The 22,923-nt window shown below is 35.1% G+C and overlaps 1 long non-coding RNA gene across 1 annotated transcript in view; it reads right to left on the reverse strand.

Moving 5' to 3' along the window:
• The window catches only part of LOC122138731, a 58,899-nt gene that overhangs the window by 8,551 nt on the left and 27,425 nt on the right, over window positions 1–22,923 (reverse strand). The window contains exon 5 of the long non-coding RNA XR_006155758.1: window positions 7,280–7,316. This is a non-coding gene — a long non-coding RNA (uncharacterized LOC122138731). The remainder of the gene's footprint in view (window positions 1–7,279; window positions 7,317–22,923) is intronic.

Below are 22,923 nucleotides of genomic sequence, written 5' to 3' on the forward strand. Positions count from 1 at the left end.
TGTGTTCACTTGTTTGTTTGTTTTTTTCCTCACACAAGAAACAGACAGCTCAATTTGGTTTGTCAATTCACCTTTTAGTGCTTAATCCTGTTCTGTTCACACACATACTACAGTAATTTACAGAAGTAACAAATACTTGTTAATGATTTATTTGAACGTGCATCAGAGTTGTCTTTTCTGTATGTGCATTGCATGAAATCAAATCTCAAATCCAAATTCGTTAACTTGGAAATAAGCCGCATACCAAAATATAGCAACCTGCCTACTTTATTGCCTCCATAAACTAAATATCACAGTTTCGAGGGTTTAAATGCAGTTGTCACTCCCATAAATGTGCGGTGTGGACGTGGTCAATGTACATTTAAATTTATGCATTTGGCAGAAGCTTTTATCCAAAGCCACTTACAGTGCATTCAGGCTACCATTTTTTACCTAACATGTGTTCCCTGGGAATCAAAACCACAACCTTTTGCGCTACTAACACAATGCTCTACCACTGAGCCACAGGAACACATGTAGTACAAAGAAGAACAAAATGACACTGTTTCAGGACAAAAAATGGTTGACACAGAAGGTCAGGGAGATTGGTAATGGAACTTGTGAGGAAAAATTGCCTTCTGAAAAGTGGTCTCAGAGTTGGGATAAAATCGAGTTTTGGTTTGTCATTCACGAAGAGAAGAACTTTATACAAGACTGCGGTACAGACAGGCTCTGAACTACAGGAAATATCAGCAGTCTGAATCTCTTTCCAAAGCAACTGACCTTCTCTTTCTGTTATGCTTATTCCCATGATAACTACTAGTGAAACTTCCAATATTTTAATGAGAAAGAGAGAGAGACATGACTAAAAGTCTGCAAACAGCATGATATTGACTGAAAAAGCAGTCCATGCGTGTAACATTTCTGTGCACAGTTAGCAAATTTTCTGTGTGCATGGAATATCTGGATGACCTTCTGCATTTTCCAGACTATGCATACACAATACAGTGTGAAAATACAGTGTCCCACAATGTAATGCACCCAAATCTATCTTCAGATTGGCACATAAACGCCAATCTCCTTTTTTAAACAATTACTTGATTTTTGAGAAATTTTTACACCAAATTTAATTAAAAATCCAAAATAACTTTTTATCTCTAACTTACCACCATGAACGAATTAAAGATGCAACATATAAAGTCGCGTGACAACAATGAAACTTTTCAATGTTTTATAGTGTCTCACATGCTATTAAAAAGTAAAAAATAGAAGGTAAACAAAAATAGTTTGCAGTTTACAGTGGCTATTTGAAATATACTTAATGAAGTGCAGTATATACTGTAAATGGCCTACTGCCTAGTATTTTTTAAAAACTAGTTTGTAAAACATTCAACATTATTCCACAATAAATGAACTGTAGAATACATTCCTGTCATATGACTCCAATAAAAGGTATACAATAAATACAATTTTACAAATAATTGTAAAAATTTACAGTAAAATGTAATTAAAAAAATATACTAGTATACATTTATTTGATCAAAAATAATATTGATAATATTGTGTAATGTTATTACAATCAAAATAACTGTATTCTGTTAATAATATAATTATAATATATTTTAAAATGTAATTTATTGCTACAGCCATTACTCCAGTTTTTAGTATCACATGAAATCAGTCTAATATGCTGATTTGGTGTTTTGATGAGAAAGAGAGAAAAAAAAAGTAATTTCTTAAAAATAAAAAATAAAAAATACCTTACTGAGCTCAAACTCTTCAACAGTGATGTAGATACTGCACAAATGTATGATAAAAGTATGATATTCCATATATAGCCTGTATATAACTAATATTCCATTATGTACATAGCTAGATTCTAATATAAAATTATTTACATATACAGAATTTATTTAATAATTAAATTATTCATTTCATTCACATAAACCAACCCTTGCTTGCCATCCCTGAAAACAAAACCCAAAACTGCAGTCAAATCGAGAGTTGATTTCCTAAAGTATAAACCCCTGTGTCTCTGCTATCAAAACATGGCTTTGGTTGTTTGAGCATCACAACCAGCCCAACAACAGCAGCACCGTCTCCTGCTGGTTTGTTGTGACGTCATGTTAATTGTTTTCATGTGGGTGTTACCGCTGATCGGCTGATCAGCGGCAGGTGCGGCTCGTTACATCAGCCTATATAATGCCTGGTCTTTCGTCTCTTGTTTGTCAGATCGTTGTGTGAGGTCCGCGTGGTGTATGTCTACTCGTTGTTCGGCGTTCCTGCCTCTTGCTCTGTTTCCTGTTCGGTCGTCACTGGATTACAACCTTGTTTACGGATATCTTGCCTTCACCCACTCCACCAACGCACTCAAGGGGAGTGTTTGTTCCTCACCATCTCCACCAACGCACTCAAGGGAATCGTCGGGTCTTCACCAGTTCTATCAGCGCACTCAAGGGAATCTACTCACCTGTCTGTGCTGCCATCAAGGTCCCTGCGTCATTCTCCAGGAGCCGGTCATCATCTCATAGTGTCAATAAACATCATTATTACTCGCAGTTGCCTCCTGTCCTTTATCACGCCGTGACACTAATGGCATGAATTTGGGGGTGGGACTATCTGATTGACTGACCAATAGCAGAAGGGGTTCATGAAACTTTGATAACACACTTTATATGTCAGGTCCATTAAGTGAGGCTAGTGGTGTGGAAACACACACTTCACTTTAACTCTAGTCTTCACAAAAAGCACTTAGCCTCTGGAGATTTGCATTCCTTATTCGCTATATACTCCAGCTTCTCGTTAGGGCAGCCCAATGTGTGTTTAATTAAATACAAGCATATTAAACACAAGCATATTAAAACGCAAGAGGACAATGAGGCGAAGGATTGCCCCTCATGGAGTCCTGGAGCAAAAGGGCTGATGACACTTCAAAAAATGAGTCTGAGCAGGAAAGGAGGCAGGTGGGGACAAAAAAAGAGGTATGTGAAGAGAAATGAAAGGGCTCTTTTGTTTCTTCTGTCTACCTACTGAATCCCTCTTGCCCTCCGTCAGTCCCTGCCTCCCAGATCAATCATAAATCTAATGTCGCCTGTTCTCCTAAACCTCTTACTTTCTATAATCCTTTTATCCTGGTTATTTACTAATTCAATAGTTTCTTTCTCAGTCCAAGGACACCTGGCAGCATGACAAGGCCTGATGAGGAAAAGAGAGAAAACTGAGAAATTGAAAAACAGGAGGAGGTGATGGTATGGGTGAGATAGCAGCACCTTCCACAGGTAGGGGATGGCAGTGCATGGCCAAAGACAAAGTATGATGCAGCAAAATGAATTACATCTTTAACTTTTCACACAATGTTGCCTTAGAAGAATGTCATTCATTTGGGATCAAATGCCTTAGGTGGCTAATGGCTCGTTCTTTGTGGGAATCGAACCAGAAACCATCTGTTTCCATCCCTAAGGTACAGTATACACTAACATCACAATAATGCAATACCGCAAAACACCAGCTGTTTTGAGATGCACCTTTGAGCTTACTGTTTTTACAAAACTTTTACATGGAAAAGCAATGTCATAAAGGAAACCTTTGTAATATCTCAATTGTAATACCTTTTCTTCACTCTTAAGTTTGATTAGTTTCCTCTTCACAGTTCTCCTCAAGAGATTCAGGGGACAAAAATCAATTGTGTTCAAAAACGTCTAGAATAAAAATCAGTGATTTCAATAAGAACTGAAAATTACTCATCAAATACTTTCAAGATTAAATTATCCAAGCCAAGGCTCAGCAGAAAAAGCTTCCAGGAGAAAGGGAAAATAAATAGATAAATAAATAAAAATATATAAAGTATTATTTATTTATTTATTTATTTGCTACTACTACTACAACTACCATTAATAGTAAGCAAATAAAATAAATACATTTAAAATGTTAAAACAACACACAATTGTTTTGTTTAGTTTTTTTGTTGTTGTTTTTTTTTGACAGATACAGTATGATACAAGTTTAGAGGAAAAAAAGGAAACAGAAAAAAGGGGGAAAAAAACTATTATTATTACATAACAAGTAAATAAAAAACTGTTAAAATAGAAAGTTAAAATCTATAAATGTATCTGTTTCCATATAATACTGTTTTAACAGCAGCCTAATTATTTTATTGACACACGATACCAAAAAAAAAAAAAAAAAACCCTGACTGGCACTGATTCCAAGTTGCTTTACAGACTTTCTCAGAAAGTAACCTCTGAGTGATAAAACTATCCTATGGGTTTATCTCTGTTAAATACCATCAGTTTAATGTCACTTCTCTAATATGTTTCTCACTAGAAGAGCACAGTTTAGTCCTTTCATGTATATGAGAGCACAGGCATGCTGAGAACTCTAAAGTGTCATCTAAAAAGCCTCAGTGAGGAGCTCTTACAGAATTCCCAGCACTCCTTTCACTGACGTGAGCTCAATGACTCCAGATTTGAACAAGTGACTCCAGAAGTTTCGATGTGATCCTCTCTTAGTACTTCTAAATCCACTGTGCTGTCAAGTCAAGGCAACGCTTAACTCAGAGACGCAGAGAAAGAGAGAGAGACAGAGAGAAAGAGGGGAACAAAAGAACAAAGTCAAAATGAGAGCCTAAATCTCAGCTCAGAGTCTTTATAAGACAATTGTGGTGAAGAGGAGCTCGATGCAATCACTGACGCAGAGCTTCAGACATGGTTCATCACATGCATCTCCCAAACTGAGAAAATCCCTACAACATTGGAACACATCAAAAAGCGGGTACTTCCACCAATAGTTCTAGGAACTATGAAAACGTTCCCCTGGAGTGAAAGCCCCTAATAATATGTATATATTTACATACATCCTAATTTCAGAAGCACGTTTGTAACGTTTCTGTATCTATCCATCCATACATCCATTTCTCAGTCCATAAAGATTTGAAAACTTTTTTGAAAGCTGGATTATTGTGGATTTTTTTTTTTTTTTTTTTTTTTTTTTTTTTTATATTTCGATCAGCTGTTTGAACTCACATTCTGACGGCACCCATTCACTCCAGAGGATCCAGTGGTGAGCAAGTGATGTAATGCTAAATTTTCCAAATTTGTTCTGATAAAGAAACAATCTATGTCTTGGATGGCCTGAAGGTGAGTACATTTTCACCAAATTTGGGAGAAGTAAACCTTTATCTGCAGTGACGTAACAATAAACAATACTTTTCGCATTCCTAATCTTGGTTCATGTTTTTAGCATTTACTGTACAAATAATTTTTTTAATCGAAAGTTGTATCCGTTGACATTAGTTAATGTACTGTGAACTAACATGAAGAATTGTATTTTATTAATCAACTAACATTAACAAAGATTTATAAATGCCGTAAAAATACATTGCTTACAGTATTTCATGTTTAGATAATGCATTAACTATAATGCTAATAAATGAGACTTTGTTGAAAAGTGCTTATTGCAATCGAAACCAGTTCTTTCCAATAATACATAAGATGACTATCTGATCTGTATAATGATTGTGTGTAATTTGCAGTGACTGGTAGTAACTGATTACAAGTAATCTGGATTACGTAATCACATTCCAAAAATTGAGTAATTTTATTTAGCAAGAGCCAAATTTTAAATTAAGCGTAATTATATTATGTTTATTTCTTATTGATTACATGTTTTTGTATTTAGATTATATTAATTTTTAATTCATAATTTATTCATTCTTCCAATTTTTTTCAAATCTTTACATCTAAAATAACAATGAATTGAATTAATTTCCTTTTTCTTTGTATTTTTATATCAATATGGTACAAGATTATGCTATTTAAATCAATGTGATAAATGAGTTAGGTCAAAAGTAATCTAAAAGTAATAAAAAATACAATGTGTAATGTAATGAATTACATTACTTACTACAATTTTTGTCATGTAATTTGGAATCAATAATGGACTACAATTTGTAAGCAATCTACCCAGCACTGATCATTTGTAATTGGTCATTAACAGCAGCAGGCAGAGCCTAAAAGTAACACTAATTTTCATTGTCTGTAAAAATATTTATGGTTATTTATGATTAAAAAAAAAAAAAACAAGAAGCCGCACACTGAATCCAATACAGGCTGAAAAGTTCCACCAAACATGTTTTTATTTTTTAAATTGCATCGTGCAAAAAGTGCAGAGTGCATGTGAGTTCAAAATGAGTTAAAAAAATCTCACTCAGTTCTCATTGATTTTCACAGATGTTTCTCTGAGACTAAAATAGTTTTGTTTGGACGAACTAATTTTGTACCAACACACACATAAGGGTTTACAGAAGGGCCCAAATAACAACAGAAAGCCCAGCAAATCATCAAATCATTGTGCTCATTTCATTTTTATTTATAGATACTTGATTATCATATCCATTCTCTTTAGTAGGACATTAATATTCCTTAAACTGGCAGAAAGGCATAAAAATAATCCTCACAAATCTTTTCACTGGCAACAAAAACAAAAACTCTCCATGGATAACTACTCACGTCATATTTAAGGACGATTGGACCATCGTGTACCATTTTGCCTGAAATTTTGATTATACTGTCTTGCAGTGATTCTTCTGTTGTCTTATGAGGATTATGGGAATTAAATGAAGGAAATTTATTATCATGCGTTAATGCAGTGGGTCAATTTATCCATATTAATAATCCAAGTTCCCTTCCAGCTCATCAGATACACATTACACTTGCAGACAGTTCATAAACTCACATTTCAGTGAGTCAGATTTCAGTCTTAAATGAGTCCAGACAGACAAGATCACTCATGAGCTTCAAAAGTCAGACAACCTGAGCTGTTTTATGCCATTTAGAGCACCTCTACAGTATTTGCATAAGTCACCCAGCTGGCCACATTTATTTGTTTGCAGAAAGGATGAAGAATGGCCCATATCAGCATCCTCATTACTAATCATATATCACCAGGAGCGGTATTACCATACTGATTAAGGCCCTGCTCAAAGATTCAGAAAAGTTTTCCGTGGTGATATTAATATTAGAATTAGAAGAGTAATCAGCAATATTCCATCTGTTCCGGAGCCTTCTGGATCCTCTCTGTCTGTGTCAGAACCTGCCCAGAGGCTCAGTGGTTAGCAGATTGTTTTGCGTTTTGAATCTAGACCAAGATCTGATTTAGCCCAAAGCAGGCAGCTCGGAGCTCTGCTGATCCACCTACTGTTTAACTGGCAGAAGAACAGAAACTGCCTCGGTTTGATTTAACAGCTGTGTTCTGCTAAGACGACCATAAAATTAAGTTGAGAATTCTGTCATCATTTACTCACCCTCATCTCGTTCCAACTCCATATGACTTAATCTCATCTGTGGAACACAAAAGGAGAAGGGTTGTTCTTTTCCATGCAGTTAATATAATACAATGAAAAGGGGGAAAGAGAGATTTCAGTTTTCAAAAAAAATCATAAAAATTCCAGTGGTACAACAAGTTACAAAATACCTTCTTATGCATGCCCCATTTGATGTATTACTGGCATATTAGTACTTATTAAGCATATATCCTGCAGAATCATATTTTACATCCTTTTTTTACATCCTACCCAATACCTACTGTAAAATTAATGACTACATTATTAATTAATAATAAGGAGTAATTAAGAGTTTATTGAGGCAAAAGTCACAGTGAATAGTTAGTTAATAGTAAAAATTGGATCTTCATATAAATAACATGTGTGACATATGTGACCCTGGACCACAAACCAGTCATAAGGGTTCATTTTGATATGACAATATTTGGCTGAGATACAACAATTTGAAAATCTGAAATCTGATAGATATATATATATATATATATATATATATATATATATATATATATATATATATATATATATATATATATATATAAGAAAGAAATCTAACTACTGAGAAAATCACCTTTAAAGCTATCCAGATTAAGTTCTTAGCAATGCATATTACTAATCATATTAAGTTCTTAGCAATGTTTATTGTTTGTAATTTTCTTTGTATGTTTATGTTGCATTATTTTTTCTTAATATTATTATGATTTCTGGCATAAAAAAAAATCTATAATTTTGACCCATACAGCATATTTTTTGGCTATTGCTACAAATATACCCATGCTACTTATGATTGGTTTTGTGGTCCAGGGTCACATATACAAACTGTGCATTCACAAGTGTTCGATTTTTTTCAGTTATTTCAGGATTTTCAATGCTATTTTAAAAAATGTTTATTTAACATATGCAGCGAATCAGCTGAAAGGGGGAACATGCATAATTAATCATAACTAGTTAATTAATTATAAATATTTGGAAGATCTGCTGAAAATATTTACTTGACATCTCAGTGTCAACTGTCTGTCAATTCTAAGAACGTTAATTTCCTGGTTAAGGAAAATAACTTTCTTACTGTACAATATTACAGTAAGCATGTAGCAAAAATCTGCATGATTAGGGACTCCAGTTATGAGCAAACAATGAACAACCTCAAGTAAGACTTTATTAACTACCTAAACACTTAAACTAGTCTAGCATACACACACACACACACACACATACAGTGGGCATAGGAAAAAGGGTTCAAGCTTAAGCTGTAAAGAGTAGAGAAATAATAACAGATCTGATATTCAGATCGCACTTATAAGTGCATTACTGCCACCTATCTCTCAAATGGACCATTGACACTCTATTTACTATCTCAATTAGGAGTGTCAATGGTCCACTTGAGAGATAGGTGGCGGTAATGCACTTATAAGTCTGCGATCTGCAATAAAGCAAGAAGAAGAAGAAGATACCTCAGGTGCCTGCTGCTGTGAAGCGCGTTCACAAGAGTTATAACAGTTCGGACATTGCGTGAATTAGAGGTAAAAAACAAACAAAAAAAATAAAATAAAAACAATATAAATACTGTTCAGTTTCTTGCACAGACTGATTGTTTTGTGTCGTTACACATCAATGTATCGTCATGAGCTGCAGGGTTTAATTTGGATTTGTCTGTGCATTTTTTTTTTTTTTTTTTTTAATGTTTTTTATTTTTTTAATATTTTTTTTCATTATACGGCTGAGAGACTGCAACGGCTGGAGTTAAAAATCATAATTTGTGTTCTACTGAAGAAACAAAGTCACCTACCTGTACATCTTGGATGCCCTGGGGGTAAGCAAATAAACATAAAATTTTCATTTTTGGGTGAACTATGCCTTTAAGAGTTGCTTTGCCCGCATTCCTTTGAGCCATAAAACTAGTGTTATCAGATAGTTTGTCTTTGGTTGCTATGGAACCAAAGGTCTGTTCTGCCTTTTTGAGGTACTGTATTAGATGCATTTTGGGGGAAGGGTCCATAGATCCTTTGGTTAGATGAGGGGGCGTTAGATATTATTTATTAAATATAACAAATAGTTGTGTGTCTGATTGGTCCAAATGCTACACATACTATAATATTCAAAAAATATAAAAATCAGCTGCAGAAATGTACTGTACTGTATATAATTAAAGCTGCTAAGTGAATATAGCTCTGTTATGAAACTCTAGATGGCACAAGCTGATAGGTTCTAATGCAATTTGATATAATCATATCATTATTAAAAAAGATGAAATAGACGTCTGTGGACATACATTAATATTAGAGCACAAGACTGCAGTTAATTCTACAACTTTTCCCTCTCTTTTCCCTCCTGCAAAAACACTTAACCGACCAGTTTTTTTTCCTTCTTCTTCTTCTTCTTCTTCTTTTATCTTCAAACAACACTGTCTTGTATGGTAGGAGGCTACAAACTTTTAGCATTCTTTAAAAAACAGCATTCTTTTTTAAGAAAACGCTTTGAGGAGAACGAAGCCACCCCACTGGATAAGGAACAATGAATAAATTAAATATTTCAAGTATTCAGTTCATGTCTACGTACAATGGAATGTGTGATTAAGACAAGCTCATTAGCCGAGAGTCCAAACCATTTCTCAAAACCATGGATGAAAGAAGAAAGTATCCTAATTAGCTGAGAGCTGCTCACATTAGATCCACTTATGTCATAAGAATGAAGTAAAAAATGGTGATGCCTTTATAGCAAAATGTAAAAATAATACCTCATGACCTCTTATTTTTCACAACAACATCTTTCTTATTCCTTTGAAGAAAATCTGGCATACAGATAAAAGTCAAAACAACATCATAACCAGTCAAAACATGCAGCCAAGCTCAGTCAACCAGCTAACTTGTTACATTTATAACCTGAAAATGAAACCGGTTATTAAAAAATCTATTTGGTGAATTAAGTGCCATATTCAAATACAACTTCCCTTTTTGTTTTAATATAAAAATGTATGATATGACTGCTTTATTTAAATTTCCCCCCTGAGGTCCAATTAAAATGCTAGTTTAGGGGGTTTTTTTTAGCAACAAAAAATTTCAAAATCAAATTTTTATGAGCACATTCATATATGGGAACTGAATTTGTCCTTTATTCACTCAGCATCTAAAAGCTGAGCATCTAAATTCACTCAGCATCTCTTTTCTTTTGGGTAAAAAACTGACTTCAAGTCCTTGATTTTTTTTTCATATTCATGCTGGCTTTATTATTTTTTTATTTTCTTTTTGTACTGTTTAAAAAAAAATTCTGGACCTTAATAAATGTAGACAGACTTACCCAGGGGCAAGTAACGCAATCAAACAAAACTGATCAGAAAGTGCCTTCATAATAACATAAGTGAAGTCCATTAATGTTTCAGGGATGTCTAAATGATGGCATGAGAGTGAAAAGAAAGGTTAAGAGATGAAAAGAAGGGAGAAGCGGTTTGTTTTTGATCTGTGAAGATTTATAAAACAATATGAAACACACAAACAACTGTTCTTGGACTCTACAGACAACTATTTACCAGAGACCGACTGCTGTCTTACTGGATTTTTTTCTTATTTTTCTTCCACCAGTTTTACATGCTTTATTGTTTGAGTGTTGTTTTTGTGCTAGATAAAAAGAAATCACAAAATCCTTTGCACAATAAAGATTTTAACTTCCCATTGCAGCTTTAAAGCTGCAGTCCGTAAGTTTTGCCTCTTTGTCGCCATCTCTGTTTGAAAATGTGGAATTGCAGTTACTTACGTAATTATCTTTCTATGTGGGTTGTACTCTGGCACGGCTCCAGCGCGGATGAATTTGATGTTTTGAGGAGTATGTGTGGCAGTCAGTCACCACACTGGTGTTGATATTGTACTTTGAACTCACTGATTCTAGCCTACGTCTTGAAATATATGACCCAAATAATAATTTTCACTGTACATTGTCATCTGAACAAGTAACAAGTCTGCCAAGTTTGTTCTGACCAACTAAGGAAAAAAGCATTACAATAAATCGTGCTACCAATGGTGATTTAATTTAACGTCTGATTAGCTCATATCACATCAAACCGTGCAAATTATTGTTATTTTTTTATTCTCAGATTATTAATATTAACAACATCAGCTTTGCGTGACTATGAGTAGCCTATAATGTGTATTAAGTGTGTAGATTTCAATTTCTGTACAGTCTAATCTCTAATTGTCATACCATTCCAATTTCATACCAAGAAATTATTTTAACCCAAAAAGCAAACAATGCTGCCTTCAAACTGGTTGTCTTTAAAATACAAATCTTGTGTAATCCCAGGCTATCTGTAATCAGAAGCACATTTAAAACTGGAAAATAATTTAATTTCATTCACATGTGTTTCATATAATCCTTTCTGGATTACAATCTGCTATCAAAATGATCTTTTGACATTTAATTATTCTAGCTGCTGTGAGAAAAGGCTATAAACGATCCGCCACCTGCAGGATCCTCACATGCGATAGCCTAGTAGCCGGGACAAAATCTTTATGTTTACAGACATGACATAATGACGCAGCAACATGCTCGAATTTCCCACGAAAACCTACCCGTACCACTCAAATTAGAAAACATTATTATACACTCACTGGCCACTTTATTAGGTACACCTTGCTAGTCCCGGGTTGGACCCCCTTTTGCCTTCAGAACCGCCTTAATTATTTGTGGCATAGATTCAACAAGGTGTTGGAAACATTCCTCAGAGATTTTGGTCCATATTGACATGAAAGCATCACGCAGTTGCTGCAGATTTGTCGGCTGCACATCCATGATGCAAATCTCCCATTCCACCACATCCCAAAGCTGCTCCATTGGATTTAGATCTGGTGACTGTGGAGGCCATTTGAGTAAAGTGAACTCATTGTCATGTTCAAGAAACCAGTCTGAGATGATTTGAGCTTTGTGACATGGTGCATTATCCTGCTGGAAGTAGCCATCAGAAGATGGGTACACTGTAATCATAAAGTGATGGAAATGGTCAGCAACACTACTCAGATAGGCTGTGGCGTTTAAACAATGCTCAATTGGTACTAAGGGGCCCAAAATGTGCCAAGAAAATATCCCACACACCATTACACCACCATGGATCCATGCTTTCATGTTCTTTATGCCAAATTCTGACCCTACCATCTGAATGGTGAGCCTGTGCAAATTGTAGCCTCCGTTTCCGGTTCTTATCTGACAGGAGCGGCACCCGGTGTGGTCTTCTGCTGCTGTAGCCCATCTGCTTCAGGGTTCGATGTGTTGTGCATTCAGAGATGGTATTCTGCATACCTTGGTTGTAACGAGTGGTTATTTGAGTTACTGTTGCCTTTCTATCCTCTCTAACCAGTCTGCCCATTCTCCTCTGACCTCTGACATCAATAAGGTATTTTCGTCCACATAACTGCCGCTCACTGGATATTTTCTCTTTTTCATCGCTGCCATGTGCCATGTGATTGGCTGATTAACAATTTGTGTTACCAAGCAACTGAACAGGTGTTCCTAATAAAGTGGCCAGTGAGTGTAAGCTAACCGTTGTGAATCGGGCTAAAGTAAGAAGATAGTTTTGAACACTGGCTGGTTATGTACTTGCTCAAATATTGATTTTGGATAATTTTTTACCCAAAAAAGTTACGGAATGCAGCTTTAGAACTTTCTAAAGAAAAAAAGTGTCATTTCTGAAAAAATCTGAGAAGCAGGAGACTTGTGTACAAGTGTTCAATTACATACAGCCTGAGAAATTTCTAAGTGTGAAGGAATGGTGAGATTCAGCAATGCCATGTGTGACACTTTGTGAAATCATTGTTCAGTTTCAGGTTGGCATCTCACTCAGGTTTGGGTTGAAGTGAGGTTTAAGAATGGTAGGTAGAGCTTGTTCTTTGAAGACTTCAGCTAAACTCAGAGCAGGATGCAGATTCTGCTGGCAGGATATATGGTACAGCATGTCTAATTTAAGCCCAAGGCGGCAAACCCACAAACCACCCACAGTCCGTTCATGAACCACCTAATGCTTACTGCACACAAAAATGCCAAGTGCTAACTGAAAACCATCCATTTTAATCTGATTGACTGGATTTACACAAATTTTGGGTGCGCCAGTCTGCTAAAGTCAAGTTGGCAAGGTACTGAGTCGAGCACTTTTGAGGAAGAACTAGTCACTGGATTTGCAGCATTAGTGACTCGTGTTTTGTTTAAGGCACTTAGTAGCAAGTAAACAAGATATTCATAGGCAGAACTGACTATTTTGCTTCCTAATATCTGTATCTGTGTTGTATCTTATCTTTATAACGATTACAAAGAAACAGATAAGACATTGAATTAAATGTAAAATTTTGAAGTGCTTAAAAAACAAAGAATTTTCTTGTAAAATGTACTCCAATAATCTTTTTTTATTATTATTATTTAAAACGTCTTTACAATATACTTGTGCATGCATCGTGGTACTCTCACGAACGCATGTGGAAGACTGACACCGTAGAGAAGAAATTGTTTTCTTTTCTTTTCTTTGAAAAATTACGTCTGATGTCACATGGACTATTTTACCGATGTCCTTACTACCTTTCTGGGTCTTGAACGTTTCAGTTGTGTTGCTTTGACACAATCTGTATTGTTAAAAGCACTATGTAAAATAAAGGTGTTGCTGCCTATGCAGGGTCATAAAGCTCTCGGATTTCATCAAAAATATCTTAATTTGTCTGTAAAGGTCTTAAGGTTTTGGAACGACATGAGGGTGAGTAATTGATGACAGAATCTTTGTTTTTGGGTGAACTGTCCCTTTAAATCAAAACTTAATGTAAAAATAGGGGAAATACACAACTAAATATCCACTATTGACCGATACAAAACCTCTAATATTGTTTGATAGCAAATATAGTAGTCATATCATACTATACAACTTCATATTAATATATTTCTTAGTACAAATTGGGATAAAAAGCGTGTGGTTGAGCACAGAAACAAACATCTACTCTGATGAGGTGCCTGCTCTGGAAAGCAACAAGAGTTTGGGGATCTGTTATGCACAAAGCTAAGTGAGTCACCGGTATCTTTCTTCAGACGTTATTTTATGCATATGTCTTTACAAGCGGACAGATTAGCATATAGAGAGCAGAGAAGATGAACAAACTGAGAGAGTGTGAAAAAGAACAAAAAGTTCCCTCCTCGTGAAGGCCGGAGGGCATAGATGGTTAGCGTGGCAGCCTCTCGTCAGACAGCGTCAAGTGCAAAGCCGATCAGTCGCGTCAAATTTAGGTGCAAGAACACATTTGCACGACGCCACTGGAAACTTGAAGGGCGTTTTGTAACACAGGCACAGCAGGGGTGGTAGACACGTATGACAGCGCTCTGACATATTCTTGAAGTTCTGGCTTGGAAACCCAAAATAAACTGCCAAATTAAAACTATATTATTAGTTATATTTTATAAGTAAATTATAGTTTTTAAATGATAAAAAAACGTACAGCTTTAATTACAATATACACACATATGACAAAAAGTGATGGAACTGCAGTGTACCATAATTTCATTCACATTATCATACAAAAGGTTGGGGTGAGTGTGATTTTTTTTTAATTCTTTATTTAGTAAGGATAGAGTAAATTGGTAAAAAGAGTTAAAAAGTGCATTATGTATAACGTTACAAAAAAATTCTATTTCAACTGAATGCTTTTGTTTTGAACTTTCTATTCATGAAAGAATCCTGAAACAATTTATGTTCTCAGAAATATTAAGCAGCACATTTGTTTTCAACACTGATAATAATAAGAAATGTTTCTTGAGCAGCAAATCAGCGTATTAAAATTATTTCTGAAGGATCACATGACACTGGAGACTGAAAATTCAGCATTGCCATCATTTTAACATAATTTTTACACCATTTTGATCAAATAAATGTAGCCTTGGTGAATATTAGAGACTTCTTTCATGTTACCACTTTTGAACATTTTTGACATTGTGGGGACAAGCCTCAATCCCCACAAGGGAAAGAATCTATTAAAAAATAGTAAATTATGTTTATCTGAAAGTGTAACAAAGCAAACAGGTTATTTATAACTTATAGGTTTAGGGTTAGGGGATAGAAAATATTGTTTGATAAGTAATAGAAGAAGTAATAGAAGTCTATGGAAAGTCCCCACAATTCACAGAAACAAATGTGTGTGTGTGTGTGTGTGTGTGTGTGTGTGTGTGTGTGTGTGTGTGTGTGTTTGTTTGTGTGTGTGTGTGTGTGTGTGTGTGTGTGTGTGTGTGTGTGTGTGTGTGTGTGTGTGTGTGTGTGTGTGTGTGTGTGTGTGTGTGTTTGTGTGTTTGTGTGTGTGAGAGAGAAATATTATGATATTCTGATTTTGAAGACAGATGTCTGATGCCAAAATATTTAACACTGCCCTCGATTTGTTGGCTCTTCAGGCATTAGCTAACACACGCGCACACACAGAGGCAGAAATTATGTTGACAGCCACACACACAAAATAATTTCTTTCTGATAAGCATGGCCAAAACCTTAGGCCATCAACTTCTGTTTCTTAAAAAGATCCACAAAATCTACATGAAATCATGCTGGAATATGTAAAGGCCTCAATCTCAGGGAAGCAGGGCTGGACCCTTGAGAAAAGCTAATCCTCTTTACGCAGCTTCATTGCCTGAGCCAGATTCATACTGAACATTTCAGACAGACCGGTACTGTGACTCATCATCGCTGGTGGAGGGAGGCGCAAGCATTTAACAGAACAGCCCTCAGCGGAGGGCATGAATGCGTTTAGCGGAACAGCCCTCAGGACAACTGCTGATGGCTTCAAGCAGATAGATGCAGTTTGCTCATTTTCTAAGGATGTTTTCCTCGCATATTTTATTATTAATTCTCTTTTGCTAATGTACCGAATGTCCGTAAGCTCTAGCCATGGCACGTGTCTGGAGGTGTCCTGTCAAAGTGTGTCCCTAGAGACATTTGCACGCCCACACACGCAGTATCCATGTCTCAATACATATCTCTGTCATACCGTTTTCTGTAGCTGTAATTGGCAGCGACCTAGGCTTTTGGAGAGTGTCCACTTCCATACAGCCTTTCTCAAAAATGTCATGCTGTCGGTTGGAATGTCTGTTGATCTGAAAGTCATAATGATTCAACATGGTGTGTCATTGAAAGCTGTGACACTTAAGACCTGCCTCAGTGAACAAGGGTAGAAGACTAAAGCCTGTGACACACCACACCGACATAAAAAAACTAGCAGTGACGAAAGTCGACTGTGTTGTGCCTGAATACATCGCAAACAGTCAACTGCAAACTAACATGTACATTCTGTGCCTATGTTAGAGGAAATACCTGTCTATTCCTCCGGATAATAAGAGGCAGAAGTAAGAAAGGCAGTTTCTGCCATGGAATAAAAAATGTAACCAGTAATTGCGACTTTTTTTTTCACGCATTTCTAAGAAAATTCTCAGAAAGGAAAAAGTCAGAATATCAACTTAAAATTGTGAGATACTGTATAGCCTAAACCCAGAACTATGAGTTTTTAAAAGCCAGAATTGGGAGATACTGTATAAAATCACAATTCTAACTATTTCTCGCAATTCCAAGTTTACATCTCACAATTCTGTTTTTTGTTCCCACCACAAACAAACAAACAATAAAACATAATTGCGAAATTCTGTCATTATTTTCTTCTCAGAATTATGATATTTTTTCTATTATAATTTTAGAGTTTATATCTCGCTATTGCGGATTAAAAACTCACAACTGCATGTTTGCAATTCCAAGTAAACACCTCACAATGCTGAATAATTAAAGTTGGAATTTATTTAAAGTTGGAATATACGTCAAGGGAAAAAACAAAACAGATATACAAAGCACTTGCTTACCATTTTGAATATAAATCTTGTTTAGCAGCTCGTCTTCGATTTCTTTATTCTCAGGTAAGAAGATAATGTAAAATCCGAAAAGCACTTTTGACTTTGTCACTTTCCTACTTTCATCAATTTCATATTTCTTCTTTAAAATAAATCTGCCTACCTTGTGTGGTTCCTGGCCGTGTGTAGCACCTACTGCACTGCAGATCACTTGTAAAGGATCCCAGTATTAGACATTATTGCCAAAACATAGTAAGATAGAATTCAAAGACAGTTGGATTCTGTTTAAAGATTCAGAATAGACTGAAAAGTACATGCAAAAAAAAAAGGAGTTTACATAGGAATTTTAAAAGCTTAGGTCTCTAAAAAAAAACTGATTGTTTAATTCTAAAAACTCACAGGATGAAAACAGCCAGAAACTAAATTATATCTTATTTGGGTCCAAATTTAACTTTATAAATACCTTATTATAAGCAGACCCCAAGGTAGAACTAAAAATGTTATACCTGTCCCTTTAAAGGCACACTGGAATTATGGACTCTCTATTACCATCTGTGGTTCAAACATAAAATAGTAAGTTATTTGGAAAGGAAACATTTTTACATACTAGTACTCTTGTTCATTTCTAAAGAAAAACTTTCTGTAGTGTACCTTTAAGTAAACATGTTTACTCCTACCACCTTGTTTATACACACTTCATGCAAGTCCATTTGAACTTCTTGTGGCAGAGGAATCGTCAAATCTCAACAGGCTGACCCACCCCAACTCTACACTCGGTACACACAGGTTTTTGAAACTTACTTCAGAGCGCAATGCAAGTCTTAAAAAAAAAAAAAAAAAAAAAATTCATTGAAGCCTCCAAAAGGCTTACAGAGCAGCAGGGGGGCTTCTCAACGAGCATCACATTGAACAGAGATGTCTTCATGGCCACAAAGAGTTGCTCGCTCCTCCTGTCCCACAGCAGGCTTCAATGACAGAATCTTTCACTGAAGATAGGGAGTTTGTTCACAGATGATGTGGAGACTTATATCAAATCCACTTTTAGGACATATTTCAATGGAATAATAAAGCTACCACGCAAAGAACACAACAGAGGCCGGAACACAGCACTCACAAAAGAGAATTTAATGTTGTGTCAGAGCCGTAGACTAGTGCACATGACTTCTGAGTTGTGCTGCTCAGGTGGTCAATGCAAGTCCAGCTCATGTCACTTCCTGTCCTTGTCTTCCATTTTCTGTCACTGCCACTATTTCCCTCTGTCATGAATAAAAAACAATGGCAAAGAAATGATTGGAGTAACTATCATTTCATCAGCTAATTCGATTAGAAATATTTAACTAAATGCAAAGAAAATTATGGAATGCAAATTATGCAATGAAAAATAAAATAATACAATAAAACAAAATTTTAATCTGTTAGAATTGATTAAATGAAACAGACAGAATATTTGATATTACTCATTTAACTGAGGAATTATTAAAGGAGTTAATGTTAAAGATCAAACAAACAACAATATATTTCGTTACAATTCTGTCATTTTATTTGTTAAATCAATTCAACATTTACAGAATATCATTTTACACAATGCATGGAATCATTTAGAATATACTAGTATTCAGTTAAGGGATCAAAATGAAAAATGGGTTTGGAATAACATTCCAGCATTGCATACTGCAAAATATAATTACTGGCTACAGTTTCTGACACTCAATTTCCAAATCCGTGCTTGAATTCACTGTGCAAATGAGAAACAATGCCAGCAAAGTTAGTGCTGAATCAGGCCTTTTGAGGAAAATAGCCACAATAAACATGTCAGTGTTAGGAGGATAATTCATAAAGCTCTCCGTTATCATCATCCCCCACACAAACACAAACACACTCACGCAAATTTGCCATTAAGTCTATTTAGCATACCTGTTATAGCAGCTTTATGGGTGCGTGTGTGTGCATGTTTTGAGTGATGGGGTGAACATGTCATTCTGTGTTTTTCTATTTCAATTGATTATTTGGGGGGCTCCAAAATGTCCTATAAAATTAATTGAATATAAAATGGACTTCTCTCTCATTTGAATGGATCATTACCCTGAAAACCCTTTGAGTGGATAAATCTGTGGCTATTACTTTCAACTCGACTGGACGCCAAATGAACAAGAATTACTATTTGAGCCAATACACTCATGAAGAAATTTTAATTTAATAATGAATAGTAGTCAATACAATAAAAAAATATATACACAATTAAATCCCCACAAGTATCATAGTACTCTGCCTCATTATTTTCACCAACATATTCTTGTTGTACATTTGTCATTGGTATCTGTAATAAAATGAATGAACTCGTCGCCATGGTGACAATCAGTCACTAGTGATAAATGTGTAACAAAAGAAAGGTGATGGCAGCCATACAAAGAAGAATCCAATTAAAAAGGGTTCAGGAACAGAGAGCTCAGACCCCTCATAGGAATCTTTTAGAAAGCTGCTCAGCAGATGTCAGGAGGTTATTACACCCCTACATTACCATTCTGCTCTCAATGATATTATTGATATGCATTGCATACATAACAGGGTACATTTTCTTAAAGTGACCTTCTTCTTGGTCCCCTTGAGCAAAAAATAAAATAAAATGTTGGACCCCATGTGCTCTAGATGGCTCTAACACTCACTATGTCATATATATAAATCATCTTGAGTATAGATTAGGATTGTCACACGACACCAAAAATTCAGCACACAACACTAACATCAAAGAAATTTAACTATTTTGATACTATAGCAAAAACTAAATATATAGAATGTAATATGCCATATGCTATAAAAAGTTGCTAGCATATAATATCATACTGCATGCTACAAAGTAATCTTGTGTATAGGATTATCACAATACTTCATCACACAATAATAACTCAAATGAAACTTCATGATAGCTAAAACTAATATCCTTTTGAGTAGACTCCATTTAAAATTGTTATTGTGTGTGTGTGTGTGTGTGTGTGTGTGTGTGTGTGTGTGTGTGTGTGTATATATAAAATAAACTAATTTATGAAAAATCTAATTTTTGTCATTTAATTTATATAAAAGAAACTACACTAATTTATAAAAACAAATAAAATATAAAAAATTAAATAAATAAAAATACTTATTACATTTAAAAATATTAAAATTAAATAAACTAAAAAATACAATTTAAAAAATAAATGTAATTTTAAAAATAATTTATTTATTAAATAGTATAATAGACTAATATTTATAATTTAGGATTTTTTTTAATTATTGAAGCAAACAATACATATATTGAGAATATATTATTTGAATTATTTTATATATATACTAATTTGAGGTTTCATTAATTTAAAAAGAAATAATGGAAAATGTACACACACACCACACACACACACACACACACACACACATATATATATATATCAAACTGAATATTTAGCTTCAGTTAAAGTAGACACATTACAGAATGTCGTTTCATGTTGTTTTTAAATAAACACGTACAAATGAATTTAAATCTCTAAGAAGAATTTTAAAAGAAATTCTATCATAAAACATCAGTAATTATGATAAAAGCAGTACTGTGCATAATGTTTTTAATTTCAATTAAAATGTCCAGTCGAGACCTCAGATGAGTGCTACTATAGTACACCTGCAAAACACTTGATGGCACACAAGAGTGTGCTTGGTGGAAATGTGGAACAGGAAGTTTCCAATCTAACACTTCATCAGTATTGGCACCTCAAACGCGTAAACAAAAACACACACACCATGGATGGCTGCAGAGGCTTGTGACCAGATACTGGCCTTGGCAGTTTTGACTGTCAGCTTTGCTTGAGTTTTAAAGGAAGTGGCACCGCAGTAAGTACAAACATGAGTGGCACAGACCCTCAGGCCAAGCTAGTCTAGAAGGATGAATGCAGAAAGAGAGAGAGAGAGAGAGAGAGAGAGAGATGTATCTCTATTTTTATGTTTTATCTGTCTGTCATATTACTACATATAAAAGTCATGATTTGACTCAGCAGCTGTTTGGGGGATTTGAACAAGAGGCCAGTTGTGCTTTTATTAGGACAACTTCATCTTAAATGTATATTTATATACATGGAGATTTAAAAAAAATAATAATCCCAATAATTAATTAATTAATAATTTTACTTTGGAAGGATGCATAACATTGATCAAATGTGGCAGCAAAGACATTTATAATGTTACAAAGATTTCTATTTCAAATAAATGCTGTTCTTTTGAAATTTCTGTTCATCTTGGAAAATAAAATACTAAGCAGTTTTCAACACTGATAATAATAAGAAATAGTTCTGGAGCAGCAAATCTGCATATTAGAATGATTTCTGATGGATCGTGTGACACTGAAGATGACCGGAATAATAATGCTAAAAATTTATCACGGAAAATAATTACAAAATATACAGGAAAGAAGTTCATTTGAAAGAAATTAAAAAAAAGAAAAATATATAAATATTAAAGGGGTCATCGGATGCTAAATTAATTTTTACATGTTGTTTGAACTGAAATGTGTGTTGGCAGTGTGTACACAGCCACCCTATGATGATAAAAATCCACCCAGTGCTTTTTAAAAAAAAAAAATAAAATCCAAACCCCTTTCTAAGATCAAGCCGTTCTCAGATTCTTGCCGGTGTGACATCACACTGGAAGGCCCCTCCCACAATTGTTGATTGACAGTGGTGCCAGTCTTTGGTTTTGTCACAGCTCCACCCTGAGTGAGCTGTCAACAGTCTGCCATTGTTTCAACGCCGGAGCGGTTGTAGATAAGAATGGCTACTAAGCAACTGACATGTTCTGTTGTTGGATGTAATAATGAACATAGCATTCGTCATTTGCTCCCACTAAAGGTGCAGTGGATTACGTTTGTTTTTGAAGGGAATGCACCCCGATCTACCTAAATGCATCTATGTTCTCGCAAATCATTTGTGATCCAGCTTCACCTACAGAAGGAGTATAAGGGTTTTTTTATGAATCTTTGCAAATCCCCTATCCTAATATTTGCTAATTAGCAAGTTTCATGATGAATGCGGCTAAAGTTTACAGTCTCTCAGAGAGCGGCTCTGAAGAGAGGGGCAGGGCGAGCAGAGCTAATTAGTATTTAAAGGGAAATGAACCAAAACATCTTGCTGTAAACAGAGCTGTTTCTGACGGTAAAAATGGTGTTGTTTTACACTACCATTAAGAAATTTTAACCAAAGTATGTTTATAGACTTTTCATAAAGACCCCAAAGAATCATATCAAGCTGTTGAAAATGGGCATTCGATGACCCCTTTAAGCAAACAGTAACTAAACTCACACAAATGTTCATTCACACATCTTACTTATATTTCTTGATATACATAAAGGGTAATGTTTGACCTATGAGTACTTTTATAGGATGCCCAAGTATACTGTATGTTACTGTATGAATATGTGTTGTATAAATATGAGCCATCTTCCTTAATAAAGTTCAGAATGTTATGCTAGTACTGGCTCTGTGTCTGTCCGTGGCTGCTGCTGCTACACACCAAAGGGATTGGTGCACCAGTTTCCAAATGATGATCGATAGCTTAAAGGCTACAGATAGTCTGCCTGAAAATTAACAGCTCTGGGGGCTCGTCCGGGATATGAACCCAGGACCTCTTACAAATCGGGGCCCCCTTCTGCCAAGAAGCCAGGTGCCTTTGAGTTTAGAGATGAATAGAGCTCCTCTGTAAAACAAATGTAAAATAAAAGTCTCAATCTTTCCTTTTTTCAATCAAAACAGCAGAACAGG

The sequence above is a fragment of the Cyprinus carpio genome, chromosome B10, assembly GCF_018340385.1.
Source record: "Cyprinus carpio isolate SPL01 chromosome B10, ASM1834038v1, whole genome shotgun sequence".
NCBI lineage: Eukaryota > Metazoa > Chordata > Actinopteri > Cypriniformes > Cyprinidae > Cyprinus > Cyprinus carpio.